This window comes from Panthera tigris, chromosome A1 (assembly GCF_018350195.1).
Source record: "Panthera tigris isolate Pti1 chromosome A1, P.tigris_Pti1_mat1.1, whole genome shotgun sequence".
NCBI lineage: Eukaryota > Metazoa > Chordata > Mammalia > Carnivora > Felidae > Panthera > Panthera tigris.
The window spans coordinates 85,811,097-85,833,088 of NC_056660.1; the positions used below are offsets into that span (position 1 = coordinate 85,811,097).

General features: G+C 33.7%; 1 pseudogene; it reads right to left on the reverse strand.

Moving 5' to 3' along the window:
* Window positions 1-8,229: 8,229 nt before the first annotated feature.
* Window positions 8,230-21,710, reverse strand: LOC102970080 (annotated as a pseudogene).
* Window positions 21,711-21,992: the final 282 nt, after the last annotated feature.

Sequence of the window (21,992 nt, forward strand, 5' to 3'; positions counted from 1 at the left end):
GACTTCCTTCCTTCCTTCCTTCCTTCCTTCCTTCCTTCCTTCCTTCCTATTCTTTTTCTTTTTTGTAAGAACTTTAATTATGATATAATGTCCTTCTTTATCTTTTGTTATAGTCTTTGATTTAAAATCTAGTTTGTCTGATATAAATATGGCTTCTCCAGTTTTCTTTTGACATCAATTAGCATAATAGACTGTTCTCCATCCTCTCACTCTCAATCTTCCCATGTCTTTAGGTCTAAAAGGAGTCTTCTTTAGAAATAAATAGGTGTGTTTTGTTTCTATGTTTAATCCATTCTGATTAATCCATTCTGATACCTTATGTCTTTTCATTGGAGCATTTAGCCCATTTACATTTGGAGTGATTATTGAAAGGTAAGAGTTTAGCGCTATTTTGTTACCTGTAAAATTGAGGTGTTTCTGGTGATATTCTCTGTTCCTTTCTAGTTTTTGTTGTCTTTTGCCTTTTGCCTTCACTTAAAGAGTGCCCCTTAATATTTCTTGCAAAGCTCAGTTAGTGATCATTAACTACTTTAGTTTTTGTTTGGTCAAGCCTTTATCTCTTCTATTATTAGTGACAGTTTTACTGGATAGACTATATTTGCCTGCATATTTTTTTTTCAATTCAGCACATTGAATATATCTTACCACTCTCTTCTGGCCTGCCAAGTTTCTATGGACAGATGTGCTGTGAACCTGATCTGTCTTCCTTTGTAGATTGATACATTTACTCCTCACTTCTGACTTTCAGGATTCTTTCTTTGTATGTGTATTTTGTGAATTTTACTATGACATGTCTGAGCAATGCTCTTCTTTTTTTTGCTTTTTTTTTTTTATTTAACTGACTGGGAATTCTCTGTTCTTCTTGAATTTTGATATCTATTCTTCCCCAAGTTGGAGATTATATATATACACACAAACACATATACACACATATATGTATACACACATATATATGTGTGTATGTGTGTATGTATATATATTATATACACATATATATTATACATACACATATATAGTATATATATAAATATATATATATAAATATATATAGATATAAATATATATAAGTATATATATAAATATATAGTATATATATAAATATTGTATATTATATATTATATACTTAATATATAATATATATGCATATTATATATACATTATATATATTGTATATAAAATACCTAAAATACATATATTATATATTATATATATATACATATTATATATACATTATATATATTATATATTATATATTCAATTATATATACAAATATTATATATTGTAAATATATAATATATAATATATAATATATACATGAAGTTTCTGCCCCTTATTCTATCTCATCTTCTGAGACTCCTATGATAGAAATGTTAATTTAGTTTTTAAAAATTTTTAAGTATTTATTTTTGAGAGAGAGAGAGAGAGACAGAGAAAGTGAGAGACAGAAAGAGACAGTGCAAGCAGTGCAGGGGCAGAGAGAGAGGGAGACACAGAATCTGAAGCAGGCTCCAGGCTCTGAGCTGACAGCGTAGAGCCCTACGTGGGGTTTGAACTCACACCCATGACTTCATGACCTGAGGCAAAATCAGATGCTTAACTTACTAAGCCACCCATGTTCCCAAAAATGTTAATTTGTTTTAATAAGTTGCTGAGTTCCCTAAGTCTACCTTTGTGATCCATTACCTTTGTTTCCTTTCTCTTATTTTCAACTTCATTCTTTTCCATAATTTTATCTTCTTTATCACTAATTCATTCCTCTGCTTCAACCATCCTTCCTGTCATGGTATCCACTTTAGTGTGTATCTTGGTTATAGTATTTTTAATTTTGGCCTGACTAGATTTTAGCTGTTGTATCTCTACAGTAAGGGATTCTCTAGTGTCTTCTATAATTATTTAAAGCCCAGCTAGAATCCTTATAACTGTTTTAAATTCTATTTCAGACATCTTATTAATATCTGTGTTGATTATATCCTTGGCTGTCATTTCTTAATTTTCTTTCCACTGGCAAGAATTCCTCTGCCTTTTCATTTCAGAAAATAAAAACTAATAATGATAAAGATATTAAATTAAAATAAAAAAATAAAATCATACAAAGGGAGCTAGGCCCTAGGCTTGCTTTAATCTGCTTGTTAAGAGAAGTTTTATTGAAAAAGGAGAAAAGACTAAAACAAAATAAACATTAAAAGAAACTAAAAAATTAAAGTAAAATAAAAAGTACAAGAAAAAAAACAGCAAAAACAGAAGGAAAAATCAAACAGGAAAACAAGCAAAAAGCCCAAAGCATTTATATCCAGTTTCCCCTACAGCTGAAGGTTTGCAGCACTTTATGATCAGTAGACTGAGCAAGAGGAAGATATTTGTGCTGTTCTTCTAGGGGAAGGATCTGCTGCTCTGATTCTCAGGTCATATTTCCTTAATGGAGATTTGCCTGTAGGGTACAGCAGGTGGGGCTTGGTTTAAGGCTCTGTTCTCCACTTGGTGGCCCTCTTTAGTTCACTGGGGTAGATCAGTGCTGGTGGGCTAATGGTGAAAATTGCTTCTCCCAGCTCTCTTGTATACAGAGCAGGACATTCACACCTTCACAAATGGGTGATCAATCACCCCCTACTGTGTCCCCCGATTCCATTAGCTCCCTGCCTTCCCACTTATCTATGTCTGAGCTGTCAGCTTGCCAGGTGGTGCCTCCCTCCAGAGTTTTAACTCATGCACAGCTGTGTTTCATAACTCCACACCTCTAAGAAACCCAAGGCTTGGACCCTCACTAATCCTCTGGGGGAGGGTCTTGCCACACTGTCTGCTGTTGGCTTCTTCAAGAAAATGTGTAGCAGCAGAGGCTCAGAGTATATGGTAAGTTGGGAGACAACAGGTAGCACCAGGGTTTGCTGCATTCACATACTAGTGAAAGGGGCAGTTGTGTGGCATCTACTGGGTTCTTTGCCCATGGAGAGGTTGTATCACATCTACCAAATGTACTCCAAGCAGGGGAACCAATTCTCCCCGGGTGACCCAGAATCCTTAGACGTTGCTGCCCACTTCCAGGGCTCCTCCTTGCTTCTTAGCCTAAACATCACCAGTCGCAGAGCTCTGAAGCTTTGGACTTTGTGCTACAGTGTTTATAAGTACAGTTGGTATTGAAACCCTCTCTTTTTTCGCTTTCAGTCATTTTGGGGAAGAATTTTCTTACACAGTACCTTGTGTTTGTTTTCACTCTTTTACTCTAGCTACTTTTAAGGGAGAGTGCTTTTCTATTGTGAACTTGATGCATTGCTCCATCTCCCCTTCTCTCTTCTCTCCATGAAAGGTCTTCCACCTTTTCGAAACACTGTAGCTCTTATATCCCATAAAATCACCTCTCCACACCTGCAACATTTTCTCCCTCAAATTATGGAGATTGTTCTGTTAATCCTCAGATCAATTTTCTAGGGGTTCAAAATGGTTTGATGTTGATCTAGCTGTGTTTAAGAGACAAGCCCATGGTCCCCTTACTACTCAGCCATCTTGACTTCTAATGTTTCCTAGCATTTTATTGAGGACTTTTGAATCTATGTTTCTCAGGGATATTGACCTGTAGTTCCTTTTGTTAGTAATGTCTTCATTAAGTTTTGCCATAACAATATTTCTGGCCTCAAAGGATAAATTTGGTCTTTTCTTTCCATTTCTATTTTTTGGAGTAGTTTGAGAAGAATAGGTATTAACTTTTCTTCAAGTATTTGGTTAAAATTACCTGTGATGACATTTGGCTCCAGACTTGTGTTTTGGGGGGGTTTTGATTATTGATTTAATTTCTTTGCTGCTTATTGGTCAGTTTTTCATTTCTATTTGCTACAGTTTTGGCAGTTTATATGTTTCTCTAAATTTTTCTATTTCTTCTAGTTTGGCATATAGTTTTTCACAATAAACTCATAATGGTTTATATTTCTGTGTGTTGGTTGTTATTTCTCCTCCTGCACTTGAGATTTTATTTATTTGGGTACTTTCTCTTTTCTTTTTGATAGGTCTGACTAGAGGTTTATCAATTTATTTATTGTTTTCAAAGAAATACCTCCTATCTTCATTGATCTGTTCTTTTTGTTTGTTTTTGTTTTTGTTTGTTTGTTTCTCTATCATTTATTTCTGGTCTGAGATTTATTATTTCCTTCCTTCTGAAAGCTTTAGGCTTCATATGTTTTTCTTTTGGTAGCTCCTTAGGTTTCAAGTTAGATTGTTTATTTGAGATTTTTCTAGTTTCTTAAGTTAGGGATGTATTACTATCTAATTTCCTCTTGGGACCACTTTTATTGCCTCCAAAAGGTTATGGACTGTTGTGTTTTCATTTCAATTTTTCCATGTTTGTTTATTTCTTCTTGGATTTTCTTGACTCATTTCTTGTCTCCTAGCATGATGTTTAATCTCCATGTATTTGTGTTCTTTCCAAATTTTCCTTGTGATTGACTTCTATAGTCATAGTGTTGTGGTTAGAAAGGATGAAAGGCATGTTTTCAATCTTTTTGTACTTTTTGAGTCCTGATTTGTGACTTAATATGTGACCTATTCTGGAGAATCTCCCATTTACACTTGAAAAGAACATGTATTCTGCTGTTTTAGCATGGAATGTTCTGCATATAGGTGTTAAGTCCATCTAGTCCAGTGAGTCATTCAAAGGCATTGTTTCCTTGGTGATTTCCTTTTTAGATGGCCTGTACTTTCTGGTAAGTATGGTGTTAAAGTCCCCTACTAATATTGTATTATCAATAATTTCCTTAACGGTCATTATTAATTAGTTTATACATTGGGGTGCTTCCATGTAGAGTTTATAAACAATTTTTATATCTTCTCTTTGGGTTGTCCCTTTTATGATTATATTGTGTCCTTCTTTGTCTCTTGTTACAATCTTTGTCCAATGTAAGCATTGTGACTATTTATTTCTGTGGGGAATAAGCTTAAGAATCCCCCAGGCTTATACCAATGGATTAACAAGGCATACAGAAGTACAAAGGCATAGGATGCTCACACCCGAGTTTGGGTAAACAAAATTAGAACCCAAGAATAGGGAGGTGCAAAGGCACCTCAGAATAGAGAGGCGGTGCAGTCCCCTGAGTAGAGAGGGAGGAGCAAAGGCCCCAGAATAGAGAAAGGTGCAAAGACACCCAATTCAAAGGTATATGAGGTAAGCAATATTAGGCATTCAGGGCAAAGACACCCCCCCCCCCGACCACCACCAATTTAGTACTATAGCAGAAAGCTGATTTCACAGGAAGGACCAAGTTAGGTAAACAGGTAAACTGGAGTATAAAGTGCTGCACTGAGCTGCAGGTGAAGTTGCCCAGAGCAGAGCTGATTAACAAAAGAAAAGGTGCCTTGTTAACCCCAGGTTATTTGTTCCATTTGCTTTATCCTTTAGGCTAGCTAAGATAAACAGACATGGTGTCTCCTGTCTGCCATTAACAACCATCTGTCCTTCTGCCTGGCGCCAGGATTTTGTTTTATATTGACCCAAACCACAAACACTGTATATCTTCAAAACCCCCTTTTCCATTATGCCCATGAATTAATATTCACTGATTCATTGTCTCATTGTGCATGTCCATCACATTTGTAAGCCTTCTGATCTTAATAAATACAGGGCAAGACCCTTATTCAGGGCTTATATCTTTTCCCAGACATTAGCCATCTCTTGCTTTTTGTCCTGCACCCCACTCTTTCGCTGGCCAAAAGAGAATTTTCAACTTAGAGTCTAGGACAGTGGTTTGACAGCCATTTGCATGATAAATATTTCTTCACCCCCTCACTTTCAATGTTTCAGTGTCTTTAGGTCTGAAATGAATCTCTTTTAGGCAGCATGCAGAAGTATCATATTTTATTTGTGCTGACATCCTATATCTTTTATTCCACTTAGTCCATTAGTACATTTACATTCAAAGTAATTATCAATACATGTGTATTTATTGCTATTCTAGTGCTTGTTTTGTCATTGTTTCTTGAAATTTTCTGTGATCCTCTCTTGGCTTTGCCACTATTGGTCTCTACTTTGCACTCAAAGAGTCCCCTTTGATATTTCTTTCATAGCTGTGCTAGTGGTCACAACTCCTTTAGTTTTTGTTTGTTTAGGAAACTATCTCTCCTTCTGCATGTAATGATAGCCTTTCTAGATCAAATATTCTTAACTGCATATTTTTCCCATTCAGCACACTCCCTTATGGTTTTCCAAGTTTCTGTTGAGATATCTCAAGCTAGCCTTATTGATTGCCCCTTGTAAGTTAAGAACTTCTTTCGCCATGCTGCTTTTCTTTTCTTTTCTTTTTTGAAATACGGAATTTGATTTAGAAACTATTTAACATAGGAAAAAAAACCTTACCAATAAAGACCAGGTGGAAAATGGGTTCCCAATAAAATGGGATTTTAGGGCAACAGAAGTCTAAAAGGCCACAAAAGAGAAATAGCACCACTGTTATTTGAACAATGGCTAGTTACTTTCACTTTTTGGCATTGTTAATCACTGTATCTGGGTTTTTCTCTTAATCCCACATAGAACATTCACTACACAATAATTTTTATCATAAAATATCTGCTTTATACACACATTTTAGGACAAGCTACCACGAGAAACAAATCAAAAGAAATACATCAGGGTCTCAACAGTCTCAGTAGTGGGTGACAAAATTATTTGGCATAATTCTTCCAAACTAAGGAACTGAATAGGCTGGGAATAGAACAAATGAGTAAGAGTTAAGGAATGAAGTATTTTAAATATTAATTATTAATTCAGACATGGTCCTGGATTTTCTGCAAAAGAAAATTAACATTTGCCAACATGCTAACAAATTTTATCTCCAAGGAGATTAGTGCACTGGCAAAGTATTTCAATAACAGTGGAAGGCTGTGGATAGCAGGTGTTGGGAACACCCAGTCTTGTAGGTCCCAGGGTAGCAATGGCATTCACTGGTCACTCCCTCTGACAGAGGTTCAGAGAAACTTTCAGTGTGACCACCTACCTGCTGAACTTACACTCTAAGCAGCGAACTTTAAGGAGTGAAAGAGGTGTCCCCAGTGGGAAAAGGGAGCAGAGAAGGAAGCGTGTTCAATGTAAACTTAAAATACAGTAAAATGGAACATGACCCCCATTCAAATCCCAGAGATGTAGGCAAGTCCCCAAAAGTAGTTGTTAGATTTATAAACTGAACACAATTCATCCCCTCCGCCAAAACAAACAAACAAACAAACAAACAAAACCAATACATTGAAATTTCAGGGATAATTGGGAAAAATGTCAGAGAAATGTTCACTGAAATTCAGTCTCTCCAACTCAAACATGTCAGGGCTGGAACACAACCTGTCTTAGTCCAGGCAACAATGCCTTTTGCTTATTATAGCAAGGATACAATTGGCCAAAGACAACAAATGGCTTTACAGAGTGACTTTTTAAACTTCTCTTCTGGGCCAACGCCTAGACCTTTTTAGATTCAAGCAGCCCTGCAAGACCTGTGAACAGCAGATTCCAAAGGTCCAGAGATCTGGCCATTCCTTCCCAGACACAACATCAGACACATAAAACATGTCAGGTTTTTTTTTTGTATATTTTGAAATATGGAAGCATATTTTAAATATTCTTAAGGCATTTATTTATTAAAATGTACACTGCCAAGATTTCACATTAGCTTAAAATTCAAATCAGTCTTTACATTTTTTCTACTGAGGTATCTGCCTCAGCATATTACATAAAAACACTACCTCCTGGAGCACGTGGGTGGCTCAGTTCTTTGAGCATCCAACTTCAGCTCAGGTCATTATCTCCCAGTTCACAGGTTTGAGTCCACAGTGGGCTCTGTGTAGACAACTCAGAGCCTGAAGCCTGCTTCTGATTCTCTGTCTACCTCTCTCTCTGACCTCTCCTGCTCATGCTCTCTCTCTCTCTCTCTCAAAAATAAATGAACATTAAAAAAAGTTTGAAAACAATGTCTTCCTTAATCAGTGTTACCAGCATCCACATGGGGAGCCCCATGGTCAGCCTCTGTGAGCTGCAGCCTAGGTGAAACAGCTGGATGTTAATACTGCCTTGCTATAAAATGAAAGCCCCTAACTCAAACTCATTGGGAAAAGAGTGAAACTTCTGCAGTGTTCTTTACAAGAGGTACTTTTTGCTCATGAAAAGAAATCAGTGCGTCCCCTAAGAATAATAAAAGGAAATATTTTACAGTTAAGCATATGATTTGGAGTGAAGAATTTGGATATTGCTCTGCTGGTCCAGACTGTTAACACTCTTCTTCTTCCTCCTGTGGGCCCCCTTCATCAGCTATCACAAAAGTTTTGTCTGTGGCATAGAGATTGCCCATGGTACGCTGCAGTACAGGGTTGTTTTCCCCCTTGTTATTTTGGCAAATCAATTCAATGTTCCTTAGATTCCCAAAATAGAAATCTCTTTCTCCAAGTCTTCAACATTAAGTTTCAACACGTTGACCTGCTGCATCAATTAGCTGTTTCATCATCCCAGTTGCCCACACCAGATTCTTTAGCACCAAACCCAGGTCAACCTTAGGGGTTGCAGTAGTTCTGTGGGTCACAGAGGGCCTCTGTGGAGCTGCACTCCTAGAGCTGAGAAGTTTCTTCAGTTTGTTTAGAGCTGGAGCAACAAGGGAGGGAGCCACTAAAGTTTTCTCATCTTGTCTGGCAGCTATAGGGTCATAGTCTTTTTCATCATAGTTTGCATCAAAAAAGTTCTTGAACCACTGAACAAATTCAAAATTGCCTTGAAAATTTCCTTTTCTAATTTGTCCACAGGAATTATTTTGTCAATACCAATTGTCTTAAAACCTGCTTGTAGTATTTTGAAGTTCTGGATGTATTCGTGTTCTAGTTTAGTGTGGAATTTCACTTTCTTCAAGGCAATGGAGCCAAGGAACAGCATGCCCATAAACTGATGATAAGCAGTTACTGAGTGCAACTGTTTGATCTTTGTCAGATTCAGCTGCAGAGACTCATTGACCCAGGCCCAGCATGTCGTGTTGTCTTAGATTATTGCTGGTGACGGACATTGAGTATACATTCAGTGCCTTCTTCGGTTCTTGGTGGGACCATATCCCCTGCCTGTGCCTGGCTTTGGTTCTGTCTTGGTCTTGCTCAAACTGTCCCACCTTACTATATTAAGATTTTTACTTGTCACATTTTCCAAATTTTATAACAATATATCTTAGTGTTGGCTTACTTTTTTTTTAATGGAATTTCTCTGTGCCTTCTGCATCTGAATGTGTGTTTCCTTCCCTAGATTGTGGATGTTTTCACCTATTATTTCCTTAACCACATTTTCTGCCCCTTTTCCTCTCTCTTTTTCTTCTTCTTAGACTCCTATAGTTAAATGTTATTATGTTTAATAGAGTCACTTTTTGCCCTAAGTCTATTCTTGTGTTGCATTATTGTTTTATTTATTTTTTTCAGTTTTTTTCCATTCCTTTGTCTTTTTTGGTCACTAATTCATTCCTCTCCTCCCCCCAGCCCACTATGCATTGCATGAAGCCTTTTTCCAATTTGTTTATTGAATTTTCAAATGATTTATTTTTTTTAACTCTTTTAACTCTGTGGTGTGTCACTGATGTCTTCTATTCTTTGCTCAAGCCCAGTGAGTATCATTATGATCAATGCTTTAAATCATCCATAATAGAATATTTATCTTATTATCTTTCTATTGTTATTTATACCTGTTTGGCCTAGCTCTCTGACTGTTACCTTATCTTGTTCTTTCATTTAAGATAAATTTCTCCTTCTTCGCATTTTGTTTATCTGTACCATTTTCTGTGTGTCAGAAATTCCAGTTTGTCTTCTGCTCCCGAAAGTAATGGCTTTATGAAGAAGAGGTCATGTAATGTCCATGCTCTTTGGTTTCATGGAGTGTCTCTGGTGTGTGCTGTGTGTATTCTGATATTTTGTTCTGGCTGCTCCATCCTTCAGTCAAGTTATCTGCAGAGGCTCTCCTTGCTTTCTATGGACAGTGTTTGGTCTCTGACCTGAATTTGGCAAGTTTTACTTGGTGTGCTCTGGTCTGTTTGTGAAATAAAACTTGTCATCATCCCTACCAGGAGGAACTGGGGCCCTGCAAAACTCTCTGGTCAGTAGATGTGGTGTGGGTAGGAGTTTAGGCTTATCTTGTGGGGAATGGCCTCACTGTGCTGGACTGATGCAAGCTTGACTGAGAATGGCAGTCCTACCAGAATTAAGGGGTCTGGAGCTTGGTGTAAACTAGTTAGGCAGCCAGTATAGATGCTGCTCTGCTTTCTGCAAGTAGCTCTGTCTTTATGCTAAGGAGCATGGGAGGGAAATAGTGCCAGCCAGTTCCTTTGTTCCAGGAAAGGTGTCTCTGAATGCTGCCCCTAAGAACTGTGCTCCAAAAAGAGCAAATAATCTCTACCTGTGTGCACCAGGCATTCTTCAGATTGTTGTTTCCACACCATCTGCCACTGGGTTGTTTGCTTGCTTTCTCTCTAAGAGGAGGACAGTGCCTTTGGGATCTATCACAGCCAAGGCCACTGACAATTAGGACTCCAGATTTTAATCCTCACTGATTGCAAGAACTCTCAAAATTTAGCCCCTGTCTTTTTCCAGAACAATGTTTTGAGGAAATGTTCTCCAGGTGTGTTCCCCGATTTTCTCCTCCCTCTCTCACTCTCTCTGTCTACACAGTTCCTCTGACCATTTTGTAAGAAAATTATTTCCTTTATTTGATTTTACGAGTTGTTTATATATTTTGGATACTTACCCCTTATTTAATATTGGGTTAGTAAAACTTTTCTCATTTTGTAGGTTGCTTTTTCATTTTTTTCTTTGACTGTTTCATTTGCTGTGAAGATTTTAAGTATATTTGATTCCTATTTGTTAATTTTTACTTTTGTTTTTCCTGCTTTCAGTGTCACTTCCAAAACACCATTGCCAAGACCATTGGTGAGGTGCCATATCTTAATGTTTTCTTCTAGTTTTATGGTATCATATCTTGTGTTTAAGTCTTTGATCTTTTTGAATTATCTTTTTGTGAATGACATGAGAGGTGGGTCTAACATCATTATTCTGCATGTATGTATCCAGTTTTCCAAACTTTTGTTAAATAAACTATTCTTTCCCTCTCTTTTTATTTTCCATATTTTCACCAGGTGTGACTGGTGACTACCTTAATAAATATTAGTTGATCATACATGTGGGTGTTTAATTATGTGCTGTCCATTTGGTTCCATTGGTGTGTGTTTATTTTTTTGTGCCAATAACATACTATTTTATTACTATAGCTTCGTAATATAGTTTGAAACCAGGAAGTGAAATATCTCTAGCTTTGTTCTTTCTTAGGTTTGCTTTGGTTATTTGCTCTTGCAATTCTTACAAATTTTAGGTCTTTTGCTATTTCTATGTCTGTGAATAATGCCATTGGAATTTGGATAAGAATTGCATTGAATCTATAGATGACTTTGTGCAGTATGGGCATTTTAACACTATGAATTCTTCCAATCATAGCACACTGGATGTATTTTCATTTGTTTGTGTCTTGTTTGATTTTCTTCAAAAAAGGCACGCATTTTTCCTTGTACATATCTTTAATTCCTTGCCTTAATTTATTCCTATATGTTGTATTCTATATATATATATACACACACATATACATATGTATATACATATGCATGTATATATATACATAAATAAATGTGTAGAAATTAAACTGATTTCTGATATTGATTTTATATTCTATAGTTTTATTGAAATCGTTCATTAGTTCCAATAGTATCTTTGTTCAGTTGTTGAGATTTTCTATATACAAAATGATATCAACTACAATTACTGACAATTTTAATTGTACTTTTCAGAATCAGTTGCCTTTTATTTCTTTGTGTTGTCTAATTTTTCTAGCTAGAACTTGGAGTATTATATAGAATAAGAGTAGTGAAAGTGAGCATCATTGTCTTGTTTCTGATCTTAGAAGATACACTTTCAATTTTTTCACCATTGTGTATAAAGCCTGTTGCAGTTGGATGTAGATGACCTTTATTAGGGTAAGGTATATTTGTTCTATACCCAGTCTGTAGAAGGTTTTTTATCATGAAAGAACATTGTATGTGTCAAATGCTTTTCTGCATCTATTGTGATGATCAAGTGATTTTTATCTTTCATTTTATTGATGTAAAAGGTTGCATTTTATTTGAGTATGTTGAACCATTACTGCATCACAGAGATAAATCCCAAATGGCTAAAGTGAACACTTTTAAACTGATTCTTGAATTAAGTTTGGAAATATTCTGTTGAAAATGTTTACATTAATATGTGCAGTGATATTGGTGTATAGTTTTCTACTTTGTAATGTTCTTATCTATCATTAGTATCAGTGTAATGCTGGCCTTGTAAAAAGACTTTGAAAGTGTTTCCACCTCTTCAATTTTTGGAAGAATTTGAGCAGCATAGGTATTAATTCTTTGGTAAATGTTTGGTAGAATATGCCAGTGAAGCCATCTGATCTGGGTTGTTTTCTGTGTTGGGAGTATTTGTTTCTTCTTTACTGTTTTTAATTCTTTCCTACTAATTGATCTGTTTAGATTTTATGTTTCTTAATGATTGTGTCCTGCTAGGTTGTATGTATAAATTGTAGGTATATAATTATTCATAGTAATCTCTTATGATCTTATGAATTTCTGTCATATTAGATGTGAAGTCTTTTTCTACAGTTATAATTTTATTTATTGAGGATTCACAATTTTTTTCTTAGCCTATGTAAAGCTTTCTTAATTTTGTTTACATTCTTGAAAGATGAACTCTTAGTTGTACTAATCATTTTTCATTACTGTTTTGAGCTTATTTATTTCTGCTCATATCTTTATTATTTCCATTTTTTTGCTTTTTTTTTAGCTTATTTTTTTCTTCTTTTTCTAGTTCATTGAGACCTTGCAAGGAAGATCTAGTGGTGGTGAATTTTGTTATATTTTGTTTGCTTAAGAAACTTTATTCTTCCTACATATCTGAAGGATAATCTTTCTTGGCATGGTATTGTTGGTTGCCAATTTTTGCTTTTCAACACTTTGAATTTGCCATTCTACTCTTTCCTTGTGTAATTATAGTAGAAGGGACTAAAGCAGCTTCCCCACCTCCTTTGTATCTGCAGCCCTAATTGAGATATTGTTTTTGGGGGGCTGCACAGGAAAATTAGAAATGTCTCAGGTCTCTTGGTATAAAGGGCAGAGGCGCATTTGTTTGGTAATGGATGTCAAGTTAGTTGTATAAAAAAAAGGGCTAGAAAAGAATAACTTGCCCCACCATGGTACTAAAATCATTTTCCAGAACATAATAGATTGCATTAATAAGTTTTTTTCTATCAGTAATGCCTTTTAAAGTAAATTGAAAAAATTATCCAACTAAAAGGCATAAAGTGGATGAACTTAAAAAAAGGTTGGGGGGGGGAGAAGAAAAAAAAAAGGGTCCCAGCTATATGCTGTCCACAGAGCACATTAATTTTAAGGAAAATGTAGATTCATAGTGAAAGGATGGAAGAAATGTTCCATATGAATGGAAATCAAAAGGCAGCAAGGCTAGCTATTGTTGCATCAGACAAAGTACACGTTCGGTCAAAATCTTCAGTAAAATAAAAGTAAGGTTATTATGTAATGACAAAGAGATCAATAAATCAAGAGAATATAATAATTGTAAATATATACAGACCCAACATCAGAGCATCTACATATATGAAGTCAACAATAACAGATCTAAATGGAAAAATAGACCCATAAGTATAGAAAACTTAATACCCCAATTCAACAATGAATAAATCATACAGACAGAAAAGTCAATAAGGAAAAATTGGACTAGGACTATATTTTAAACCAAACGAGCATAACATACATGTATATAACTTTTTATTCAACTGCATCAGAATATACATTCTTCCGAAGGTCACACGGTACATCCTCTCGGGTAGATAACATATTAGCTCATAAAACAAGTCTTTGCAAATTTAAAAATATTAAAATAATAAAAAGTATATTCTTTCAATCACAATGATAGTAAACTAGAAAGAAATAACAAGAGGAAGGCTGAAAACTTCATAAAAAATTCATAAACTAGACAACTTACTACTGAACAACCAATTAAAGCACCATATATAAATAGGTATGAAATTCTGCTAAAGTAGTGCTAAGAGAAAAGTCTATTATGAAACACCTAAATTAAGGTAAAAAATTTCAAATAAACAACTATGTTTACTCTTTAAAGAAATAACTAAAAGAGACCAAAGCCCAAATTTATAAAAATAAACGTTTAAAGATATTATACAGATCACAAATAAAGTACTAGAAAAAAAATAAAAGTATCAATGAAACAAAGAGTTGCCTTTTAAAAATAAAAACAGAAAAAACTTAGCTGAAGGAAAGAAAAAAAGGAGACAATACAAATAAATAAAATAAAAATGATAGAGAAGACATAAAAAATGATAATTTAAAATTAAAAGAATTATAGTAGACTACCAAAATAATTTATACACCAAATGACTGGATAATCTAGATGAAATGTATAAATTCCTAGAAACATGATTTATCATCTGTGACTCATGAAGAAATAGAAAATCTGAACAAAGCAACGACAGGAATACTAAATCATTAAAAACCTCCCAAGGCCGGGGTGGGGGGAGGGCATGACCAAATGGTTTCAATGGTGAATTCTAACAAACATTGAAAGGTTAATGCCAAAAATCTCAAATTATTCTGAAAAACTGAAGAGGAAGGTACACTTCCAAATTCATTTAACAAGGCCATTTTTAAGATACCAAAACTAGATAAGGACTCTAAAAGAAAATAAATTTAAGGTCAATATTCCAGATAAATGTAGATACAAATAGTCTAAACAAAACATTAACAAACACAATTCAACAACATATTTATAGAAATATATAGCTTGACCACATGGGATTTATTCCTGTTATGCAAAGATGGTTCAGCATATGCCAATTAATAAACATGATATACTATGATAAGAAACTAACGATAAAAATTATGTCATCTCAGTACATGTAGAAATAGCATTTGACAATATAAGATATCTTTCATGATACAAATCTTCAACAAATTGGGTATAGAAGCAAGATGAATCAAGAAAATAAAATCTATTGTCACAAGCCCACAACTGACATCATATGCAAAGGTAAAAGGATGAAAGATTTTCCCTAATTTCAGGAACAAAATAGTGACTTCACTCCCCACTTCTTTTCAACATAGTGCTGAATACTCTAGCCAAAGCAATTAGGCAAGCAAAACAAACAAACAAAATGCATCCCGATTGTAAAATTGTCCCTGTTTGTGGATGACATTATTTTATATGAGGAAAAACTACAAATTCCATGAAAAACTACTAGAACAAATAAAGAAATTTAATAAATTAACATGATACAAAATAAACACAGATTTAGTCATGTTTCTGTACTAACAATGAAATATATAAAAATAAAGCAATCCCATGCATAATAGCATAGACACAATAAAACACTAAGAAATAAACAAAAACAGATATCTATACACTAAAATTATAAAACATTAATTAAGGTAATTGAAGAAGACAGAAATGAAAAGATATTCCATGTTCACTGGAAAAATTAATTGCAAATTATGAACATCATTAAATTTCCAAACTATCCAGAACATCTATAGATTCCATGCAATCTTTATCAAAATTCCAATGGCATTTTTTACAGAAATGGAAAAAAAAATCTGAAATTCATATAGAACCACAAGAAGATCCAAAGAGGCAAAGCAATTATGAGAAAGAAGAACAAACCTGGAGGCATCACACAACCTGATTTCAAATTGCATTATGAAGCTATACCAATCAAAACAATATGATATTAATATAAAAAGAAACCTATGAAGCAATAGAACCTACAATCAAGAAACTACAAATAAATCCATGCATATGCATTCAATTAAAATCTGACAAAGGAGGATCACATAGGTAGCTCAGTTGACTAAGCATCTAACTCTTGATTTCAACTCAGGTTATGAACTGATGGTTTGTGAGTTTGAGCCCCACAGAGCTATGAGCTGACAATGTGGATACTGCTTGGGAATCTCTCTCCGTCTCTCTCTGCCCCTCCCATGCTCTTCCTCTCTCAAAATAGATAAATACACATAAAAAAATAAATAAATAGAAGTTGGCAAAGTGTCCAAGGGTATTCAATAGAAAAACGGATATCTTCTCCAACAAATGATGTTGGGAAAGTTGGGTGTTCACCTGCAAAAAGAATGTTACCCCTATCTTACACCATTCATTAAAAACAACAGAAATTGTATGAAAAGTATGGAAGTAAGACTGAAAGCCATAAAGCTAATAAAAAATTAGAAAAAATTCACCTTGACATTGGTCTTAGCAATGATTTTTTTGGCTATGATGCATAAGGCAAAGGCTACAAAAAAATTAAATAAGTGGGACTCTATCAAATTAAAAAGCATCTACCCAGCAAAAGAAGCAATCACTATCAAGAATTTAAATGCACCATACATAATGGGAGAAAATATGTACATTCCATCTATCTGTTGTGAGGTTAATATCCATAATATATAGGACTCTTAAGCAACTTAATAGCAAAAAAAAAAAAAAAAAAAAAAAAAGACAAATAATCCGATTGAAAAAATGGTCAGAGAAGTTAGGCATTGTTTAAAAAGAGGCATACACTGGCAAACAGGCAAATAAAAAGATGCTCAACATCACTAATCATCAGCGAAATGTAAATAAAATAAAAACAATTTATAATACCTCACAATTATTGGAATATCTCTAAATTAAGACAAGAGATAGCAAGAGATAGCAAGGTTATGAAAAGAAAAGCGTATATAACTACTAACACTATTTTGAAGATATATTTCCATGTTCATGTTCATTGTAGTGTTATTCACTATAGTCAAAATAAAACATAAACGATACCTAAAACACAAACAAAACATACCTGAACAAAAACAAAACAAAACATAAACAAACATAAAAAACAACATAAGACCCATTATGATATGTGATATACATAGACATCTATATATATCCATATAGATATATATTGTTATTCCTAAAAAGAAGGAAATCCTGCCATTTGCAATAACATGGATAAACCTGGAGGGTATTATTCTAAGTGTAATAAGTAAGATAAATGTGGAAGATAAATATTGAATGAACTTATACACACACGCAAGGTCCCAAATGGTATTACTTCAGCCAAGTCTCCAAACTGGGGCTCATAATGAACATAATGACAATTTCTAATACCCCTGATATATTTAAAAATATATATATATATAAAAATTTATATACCCAGGATGATGTGAGAAAAAAAAAACTGATGTTCTGGCTACATTTGTTTTTTGTAGGAGGTCTCTTGACCTTTTCTATCCCCCATACAGACCTTTTCTATCCCCCATAAGAAGATCAGATAATCCACCTATTAAGACAAACTATTCCAAAATGAAGATAAGATTACCTAATAATCTTTTCTTTTTTCTTTTCTGTTTATGACTTTTTTTTGCCAAACCTTTAGTCTTTCCCTTTTGGTAGACATTTGGAGCTGCCCTCTACTTGCTAGATGGGATGCTGCTCAATTCATGAATCATTTAATAAAACCAAATAAAATTTTAAATTTACTTGGTTGAATTGTGGATATAACACTTATAAGTAGAATCATAAAATGCTGAGCTCATAGATACAGAGTGCAAAATGCTGGTTGCCCAGAGCCGGGAGGTTGGAGTAAATGGGAGATGCTGGTCAAAAGGTACAGACTCCCAGTTATAATATAAATAAGTGCTGGGGACCTAATACATAGCACAGTGACTATAGTCAACAAAAGTCTTATATATTGGAAAGCTACTGGGAGTAAATCTAAAATGTTCTTACCACACAGACAACAAATGTAATTTTATGATGTGATGGACATAAGAACTAACTTTACTATGGTAATCATTTTGTAATATATACATATATCAGGTCAATATGTTGTACACCTTAAACTTGCTCAATGTTGTATGTTAATTATAGCTTGATAAAGCTTTCACAATACTAGTAAATATGTTAATTGCCAAATACATATATGTAAACATTAAATTATTTTACAATTCTATCTGGTTTAAGATCTATCCTCAACAATAGTTTGTAAATGGTGACATGTAAAATATTGAGAAAATCACCCTCAATGTTGCCCATGGGAGAACACAAAACTATAACAATTATAAATTTATAAATTTTAAATGTTACTAACTAAAAAGGATGTTTAAAGGAAAAACATGGAAATAATGACAAAGTAGAAATATTTGAAAATAGATTGCTTGATAATGCCAGTAGACACTAATTTCATTTAAATGAGGTAATAAGTAAGGAAGGGTGGCGCCCAAGTAATTCCAAGCTTTAAATACCATCCATTACAAAATACAGTTTTTTCCATTATATTTCCATAGTTTCAATGCAATATTTATTATTTTATTTACCAAATTTTCACACATTTTAATAGAGGATAATTTTCCACTTTTCTACGAAGTCTTGGAAGCTCTGGTATAAACAATATATGTAGTCTTTATTGCAGAGCTTTTTAGCCCAAATGTAAACAACTTCATAAGGGAAGAAATAAATGTCATAAAGGGTATAAATACTCTTAGATTAAATATGCCATGTCAAACTAGAGCATGCTAGAAAAGAGGAAAAACAATAACAGAACTCAATTTGGTTAGAGGACATTTATTTACTCATAAGGGGACAAATTATATCTAGTAGAATTCTGACCATCAGGTGATATTACTATCATTTTATATCTGATATTATGCATTAGAGAATATTTTAATTGAAACTCTTGGGAAATTTAACAATTTCCCAATCTCTATGGTGAAAACCTCTATAGTTGAATTACTGTGAATATAACAAAAGGAAGGGATAAAATTATAAATCTTCATTGTCCTCTAGAGAAAATGTCTCTGGGGCACACAACCGAGATTAAATATCTGCTTGGTATCCCTTTCTCATGGGGAATTGAACAGACTGTCCTGGAAGCTCCCTAAGAACATGTAAATGTTCTATGTGCTTCCTTACCTCATTTAGTCCCACATTCTTCAGTTACATTATTATGTTCACTATCAATTCATCATGGGCAAGCTTTATCAGTGCCACAGAAGAGTAAACTGGTGGATCTATTCAACCCATTTGTTGATGAAATGAATCAGAAATGAAAGCAATGAAAAGCATCCAAAAATATCACATTAATTTAGGTGAGTTATTTCAGCTTTTTACAAATGTCACTGACTGCATATGATGCATATAATCTCTATGTGGGGAACTTTAGAATTTATAGAATGAGTATTCTCCTGCCACTGTAGAACTTGACTTTAGATATTTTGTGGGTTTTTTTTTATTCTAGATGTTTGTACACAGATGTCTACACAAATTCTAACAAGGCTTAGAGGTATTGATATTATTTAGTATCTGAAAACTATAGTTATGGGTGGCAGTTTTCATTTTTAAAGAATGTTGAAATAAAAGCTTTTCTAACAGTCTGCTTCTATAAGTGTAGACAAAGCTATTGTAAAAATATTTAAATGTATATGACTTACACATTTCTGAATTTCTTTTTTTTTGTAATATGAGATAAACTACTCATTGATTTTATGCTAATAAGACTACAAAACATGTAAACAATATCAACTTAATTTATATGGTAAATTCAACATTTCGAAAAATATTTTTATTTCATGAAACACAACTATGCAGGCAACACATACAATATTTTGTTCTAGTATGTATTTGCTAAATATGCATATTATACACATGATCCTCTGTAATAAATATTACATATTTTGTCTATTCCAGGGATTGATCATGATATTTGAGCAAGAGCTTCTCCACCCAAGACCTGATAACTGAAACAAACACAATTGATTTGAGCCATAAATATATTCAGGAATTATAGTTATTTTCATGGACTCCTTAGGTACTGATTTTACATAATATCCTTTGAAGTTTCTACGTTTGAGTTCTTTAACCTTTAATATGGGAGTTTACTCTATCTTCTTTTATGATTGATTCAATAATCAGTACTTTGTTTTTCTTCGTTTAGAGGTTACTTGTGTTTCAACAGAACCATACAATTGTCTATGTTTGGAAAATCCCTTTGTATCAATAAATATAAGACAAATTATTGTAGTTTCCAAAGACATGTTAGCTCTAAGGCCTCCAAATACCCCTGATATATTTCAAAAATATATAAATTTACACACCCAGGATGATGTGAGAAAAAACTGATGTTCTGGTTACATTTGTTTTTTGTAAGAGGTCTCTTGACAAAATTATATCTCAAAAATCCACACACTTTAATGCTTCTTGGAACTGATATATTACAAATTGCAAACTAAACTTCTATCCACTCCAAGAGCATTAAGTTGACTCAAAAAATAAACCTCTCATTCAACTGTAAGAAGTAGTCGAAACCTTCAACAAGGTAGGCACAGGTGACCTAAATAACACAAATGGCAAGATGTCTGATCTTTATACTCACTCTGTATAATTATTGCGATAAAGTAGCTGTTTTATTTGATATTCTGTGAATCAGAAAACTATCAATAAGAGATTTTTATTTCAGAGCTACAGGGTTAATAATCTTTGAAGTCTTTTCTCTCCATGTTTTTTCACATGGAATTATGTAATTTTTATTGATATATTTAAGTCATTTATTTGCTAATTAATAATTCTCTGGTATGGATTTACTCCCAGAAATGGAGAGAACCAAAGTTTGTGTATTACTCCAATGTATTTTTTATGAATTACTTACTAATTCTTTTCTGAAAATGGAAAATATAGCTATAGTTTCACAAATTATTCTGTTTTAAGAATTATTCATCTAATTATTGCATTAAGTCTATGTTATTTAGTTCTATCATAAGCCAATGTCTTTTAAAACATTGACACACAAAAGTAGACATGACATAGACTTTATTATCCAGTGTCTTGCAGGTTAATGAGAGAAACATACATTAAGGGGTGACTACATTGTTATGGTTTAATAAAAGACATATGGTTTAATAAAGACAATAGACTCTGAGACCAGATGTAAAAAATAATCTAGAATGAGTCTTCTGGAGATAGTAAAGTAAAAAGAAAATTGAATAGAGATCATAACTCTTACTTTTGATATAAGTACAAAAGCAACCAGGTTTAAATACTTTTATGTTTCACATTTTCATGGTGAAATTTAAGCCCCTTGTGAATTGAAAAAGAACATTTAGTCAGGAAAACTGTGTTGAAATATCATTTCCACTTATTTATATCTTTATGATCATGAACAAGTCTTAAACTCTATGTCTCCATTTCTTCTTCAGTACAATTGGGTAATATTTCCAAGTGACATAAATTAAAATAAATTAGATAATGTATTTAAGAGCTCAGTTTGAATGTGATAAAATCTTAATAGAAAATAAAATTAATTTTGCACCAACTTGATGATGAGAAACCATGACCACACCATACCCTCAAATAAAACTTTCTTATGATATTTTCAGAGTGAACACCTCCCATGGGTTGATGACCTGATTAATTCTGTTTGATGAACTTCATACTACTATATTTATCACAAGAGTTACATACAGATGATAGAATTTATGAAGATGCTAAACCAAAGCACCTTTTTTGAGTTCATCCTCATGGGGTTTTCTGATGATCCAGCCAAACAGCCACTCCTGTTTTTCCTGCTTCTCTGCATTTACCTGACCACCATGGTTGGAAACCTTCTCATAATCCTAACAAGTATATCAAATGTTTGCTTTCACTCCCCTATGTATTATTTCCTTAGCAATTTATCCTTGATTGACCTTTGTTTGTCTTCCACTACTGTTCCCAAAATGCTTGTAGACATCCAGACAGGAAATTCTACTATCTCATTTAATAACTGCATAATGCAAATGTACCTATTTATCTGTTTTTCAGGGATGGAAACATTACTTCTCCCTATTATGTCTTATGACCGTTTTGTGGCCATCTGCCTTCCTTTGTCCTACTT